The sequence below is a fragment of the Myotis myotis genome, unplaced genomic scaffold (genome assembly GCF_014108235.1).
Source record: "Myotis myotis isolate mMyoMyo1 unplaced genomic scaffold, mMyoMyo1.p scaffold_m19_p_7, whole genome shotgun sequence".
Taxonomy (NCBI): domain Eukaryota; kingdom Metazoa; phylum Chordata; class Mammalia; order Chiroptera; family Vespertilionidae; genus Myotis; species Myotis myotis.
This window is the reverse complement of record NW_023416379.1, coordinates 88,909,951-88,915,972: the sequence shown is the minus strand read 5'-3', so window position 1 is coordinate 88,915,972 and position 6,022 is coordinate 88,909,951.

Below are 6,022 nucleotides of genomic sequence, written 5' to 3'. Positions count from 1 at the left end.
GCATTTGTATTAAATGGGTCATATTATAGAAGCAGCCACTGGATTCACCACTATTGAAGACATCGATAGGGATGTTTGTGTATGTGCGTATCTAGATAGATTTACTTTTTGAACCAAGAACATCAGCATAATGATCTTTTTCTCTCAGAAAAGACCCACAACAAAAATGGGGCCAGGCATCTTACATATTTTCTTTGTTAAAAATCATGTTTTTAAATTTTAGGGTGGTTTTATATTTACAGAAAAGTTGCAAAGATAGTACAAAGAATTCACATATACCTCACACCCACTTTCACCAATGTTCCCCTATTGTCATTTATCACAACTAATGAATCAATATTGATACATTACAAACTTTATTAAAATGTCCTTGGTTTTTACTTAATGTCTTCTTCTTTTCAGCCTTAATAAGATATAATTGACATACAACATATGCAAGTTTAAGGTGTGCAATGTGATGATTTGATGTGAAGTCCATGTCAAGACGAATGTTGAATTAGTGTTTGGGGTATCTTTGGATAAATCTCCAGAAGTGTAATCACTGGGTCGCAAGGCAGGTCCCTTTTTAATCTTTTGAGAAAACTCCATACTATTTTCCATAGTGGCCGCACTAGTCTGCATTCCCACCAGCAGTGCCCCCGTGTTCCCTTTTCGCCACATCCTCACCAACACTTGTTGTTTGTTGATTTATTGATGATAGCCACTCTAACAGGTGTGAGGTGATGTCTCATTGTGGTTTTAATTTGCAGTTGTCTGATGATTAGTGACATTGAGCATCTTTTCATATATTTATTGGCCATCTGTATGTCCTCTTTGGAGAAGTGTCTATTCAGATCCTTTACCCATTTTTAAAATTGGATTTTTTTTTTTTTAGTGTTGAGTAGTATGAGTTCTTTATAAGTTTTGGATATTAACCCCTTATCAAATGTGTCATCTGAGAATATGTTTTACCATTTAGTAGGTTCTTTTTTATTTTGTGATGGTTTCCTTTGCTGTGCAAAAACTTTTTAGTCTGATGTAATCTCATTTATTTTATTTCTCTTTTATTTGTTTCCCTTGCCTGAGGATGGATATACATACATACATATATATACACAGATATATATGTATACCAGTATATATACACATATATACATATATACACACGTTTTATATATATATACATATACCCATATCCCTATGGTCATTGCAGCATTATTTACAATAGCTATAGAAGTAACCCAAGTGCCATCAATACACGAGGGGATAAAGAAGTTGTGGCACATATATACAATGGAATATTACTCGACCATAAAGAAGAATGAAATCTTACCATTTGCAACAGCATGGGATGGACCTAGAGGGTATTATGCTCAGTGAAATAAGTCAGAAAAAGACAAATACCATATGATTTCACTTATGTGTGAAATATAAAGAACAACATAAAGGAACAAACAAACTGCAAACAGATTCATAGAAATAGAGAACTGGTGGTTGCCAGAGGGGAGAAAATGTCGGGGCACTAGGTGAAGGGGGTGAAAGGACTAAGAGGCACAGACTGGAAGGTACAAAATATCTAGGGGAAGTGAGTAAAGCCTAGGAAATACGGTCAATAATATTGTGATAACTATGTATGGTGCCAGTTGGGAACTGGAAACATCATGGTGAACGCGATGTAAAGCATATGGTTGTCTAACCACTAAGCAGTACTCCCCAACTCCATACGTAATTTAAAAAACTAACGCCATGTCCCTATGTTTTCTTTTAGAAATTTTAGTTTGGGGTCTTTTGTCTTTAATCTATTTTGAGTTAATTATAGTGAGTGGTGTAAGACAGGAGTCCAATTTCATTCTTTTGCATGTGAATATCCAGTTTTCCCAGCACCATTTATCAATGAGGCTATCCATCCTTTCTCCTTGTAGTGTTCTTGGCTAACTTGTCAAATATTAGTTGACTGTATATGTATAGGTTTATTTCTGAGCTCTTAATTCTGTTCCATTAGTCTATGTGTCTGTTTTCTGTACCAGTACCAAATAATTTTGATTACCGGAAGTGTGTAATATAGTTTGAAATCAGGAAGTGTGATGCTTCTAGCTTGGTTCTTCTTTTTCAGAATTGCTTTAGTTGTTCGGGGTCTTTTGTGGTTCCATATGAATTTCAGGATTTTTTTTCTATTTCTGTGAAAACTGCCTTTAAATCTATAGGTAGCTTTGGGTAGTATGGACATTTTAACAATATTCTTCCAATCCACAAACATGGGATAGCTTTCAATTTATTTGTGTCTTCTTCAATTTCTTTCATCAGTGTTTTGTAATTTTTCACTGCCTTGTTTAAATTTATTCCTAAGTTTTTAATTGCTTTTGATGCTGTTGTAATTGGATTTTAAAAAATTTCTTCTTCAAATACTTTATTGTTACTGTATAGAAACACAGCTGGTTTTTGTATGCTAATTTTGAATCTTGAAACTTTCCTGAATTGGTTGATTAGTTCTGAGAGTTTTTTGGTGGAGTCTCTGGCATTTTTCACATCTAAGATTGTATAATCTGCAAACAGAGACAATTTTACTTCTTAGACAACAATTGGATGCCTTTTATTTCTATTTCTTGCCTAATTATTCTGACAAGGATTTCAAGTACCATGTTAAATAGGAATTGTGAGAGGGTACCCTGGTCTTGTTCCTGATTTCAGTGGGAAAGATTTTTAACATTTCACCATCTAGTATAATGTTAGGTATAGGTCTGCCATATATGGCCTTTATTATATTGTGGTATATTCCTTTTATACCCAATTTGTTGAGCATTTTTATTACATAAAAATGTTGATTTTTAAAAAATTTTTCTGTACCTATTAAAATTACCATTAGTTTTTATCTTCTGTTCTATTAATGTGGTGTATCACATTTATTTCTTTGTGCATGTTGAACCATCCTTGCATTCCAGGGATGAATCCCACTTGATCATGGTGTATGATACTTTTAATGTGCTATTGAATTCAGTTTGCTAGTATTTTGTTGAGAATTTTTGGATCTACATTCAGAGAAATTGGTCTTTAGTTTTCTATTTTTCTTTTTTTGCAGTGTCTGGCTTGTTAAAAGGGTAATACTGGCCTCATAAAATGAGTTTGGAAATGTTCCCTCATCTTCAATTTTTTTAGAAGAGTTTGAGAGTAATTAGCATTACTTTAGAAATGTTTGGTAGAATTTATCAGTTAAAACCATCTGGTTTTAGGCTTTTCTTTGTTTGGAGGTTTCTGATTACTGATTTAATCTCCTTACTTGCTATTATTCTGCTTAAATTTTTATTCACAATTTAGTCTTGGAAGGTTGCATGCTTCTAGGAATTTATCCATTTATTCTAAATTATCCAACGTTTTTGGCATATAATGTTCATGGTAGTCTCTTATAATCCTTTGTATTCCTGTTGTGTCAATTATAATGTTTCCTCTTTCAGTTCTGATTTTATTTATTTGGGTCTTCTTTCTACGTAGTCTAGCTGAAAGTTTGTCAATTTTGCTGAACTTTTCAAAAAAGCAAGCTCTTAGTTTCATTGATTTTGTAATAGTTTTTCTAGTCACTATTTTGTTTATTTCTATTCTGGACTTTGTTATTTTTTTTCTTCTGCCAACTTTGAGCTTAGTCCTTGTTTATCTAGTTCATGAGGTATATATTTAGGTTACCTGTGAGCTTCATTTTTCTTAATGTAGGCACTTATAGCTATAAACTTCCATCTTAGAACTGCTTTTGTTGCCTTTCATAAGTTTTAGTATGGAGTGTTCCCATTTTTCTTTAAAAGTATTTTTTATATACCTTTTGACTTTCTTGACCTATTGGTTGTTTAAGAGTATGTTGGTTAATTTCAACACATTTGTGGATTTTCCAGTATTCCTCCTATTATTGATTTTTAGTTCATACCATTGTGGTCATAAAAAATACTTGGCATGACTTTAATTGTATTAGATTTGCTAAGGTTTTTTTTGTGATCTACAAATGATTTATCCTAGAGAATGTTCCATTTCTGCTGGAGAAGAACGTGTCTGCTGCTGATGATAGGTGGAATGTTCTGTATTTATAGGTTAAGTGCATTTTTCTAAGGTACAGTTAACACCCAATGTTTTCTTATTGATTTTCTGTGTGGATGAATTATCCAATGTTGAAAGGGGAGTACTGAATTCCACTATTATTATAATCGTTCTCCCTTCATATCTGTTAGTATCTACTTAATTTATTTAGGTGCTGCCTATTTTAGATGAATACATATTTATAACTGTTATATCCACATGATGAATTGACTTATTATTATATAACTAGAGGCCCATTGCATGAAGATTTGTGCAATAGGCCTTCCTTCGCCTGGCTGCTGGCATCAGTTTTCCTCCGGCACCTGGAACCCAGGCCTTTGGTCCGGCCACAGCGGAGAAGCCAAGCCTCGAGCCAAGCAAGTCTTGGCTTCTCCACTCGGGCCACAGCAGTGAGGCTTGGCTTCTCCGCTCCAGCCGCAGCAGAGAAGCCAAGCCCCTTCAGTCTTCAGTCATCTTCAGTTGTCTTCAGTCTTTGCTCCGTGCCTGCATATGCAAATTAACCGCCATCTTTGTTGGGTTAATTTGCATACTCATCCTGATTGGCTGGTGGGCATAGCAGAGTGACACCAATTTGCATGTTTCTCTTTTGTTAGTGTAGATGACTTTCTTTGTCTGCTTGTTACAGTTTTTGGCTTAAAGTCTACTTTGTATGATATAAGGATAGCCACTCTTGCTTTCTTTTGGTTTCTTTTTGCATGAAATACTTTTTTCCATCCCTTCACTTTCTGTCTATGTGTGTCCTTAAAGTTGCAGTGAGTTACTTATAGGTAGCATATACCTAGCTCTTGTCTTCTAATTCATTCAGTCACTCTTTGAATTTTGATTGAAGAATTTAACCCATTTACATTTAAAGTAACTATTGATAGGTAAGGATTTTTAAAACCATCTTATTCATTGTTTTCTTATTGTTCGGTTTCTTTGTTCCTTAGTTCTTCTTTTGCTTGCTTGCTTTGTGAATTGATGATTTTTCCTAAAGTATGTTTTCATCCTCTTTTCTTTGTCTTTTATGCTTCTTCTATTGGTTTTGTTTTGTGTTTACCACAGGCCTATGTAAAATGTCTTATAGCTATAACAGTATATATTAAGCTGATGATAACTTTAATCACATACAAAAACTCTTCCTTTACTGTTTATCCCAATTTTTTATGTTTGATGTCACAATTTACCTTTTTATATTGTGTATTCATTAATAAATTATTGTAGCTATAGTTTTTAATACTTTTTCCTTTGACCTTTATGTTAGAATTAAGTGATTAATGCATCACCGTATCACAGTATTAGAGTATACTGAATTTGACTATATAATTACCTTTCCTAGCATTTTTATATTTTCATATATTTTTGTGTTACTAATTAGTGTCCTTTCACTTCAACTTGAAGAACTCTTTTCAGAAACTTAAAGGAGTTAGTATAAGAAGTGCCCAGAGGCATTACTCCTATGTGGTTCAACTTTCCTCACATTTAAGAGGCTTAATAATTTTTCTCCATGTGAATACTCTTGGAGCTGGAACTACTATGGTGTATTTAGATGAATGATTATAGAATCTTTCTGCTCAACATAATTTACTGCCCATGATATAGCAATGTCCCATTAGCAATATCATTTGGATATGTGATATTTCTTGGCCATAACTGCTGTAGGTAAATGAAGCCTATAATGTTAAGTTCAAACCTTAAACATTTTTCATAGAGACCTTTCTAAAATATTTAGGCATTCTGTGTCTTAAAAAGCAAAGAATACAGAGGACAAATGAGCATTTCATTTTGACTTCTTTAGCTAAGCCTATGAAAAGTGGGTGCTACAGTGTGCTACACTGTCACCTGCTGATTGTTATATCTACGTTTTATAGGTAAACCTGTCTCACTGTCTGTTGTCCAAGTGTACCTGCCCCTAAGATGTGCTCCTTTTCCCTACACCTGCTAATTGGATAGAAAACTAGAGGGTAAAAGTTGACGGGGCTGTGTA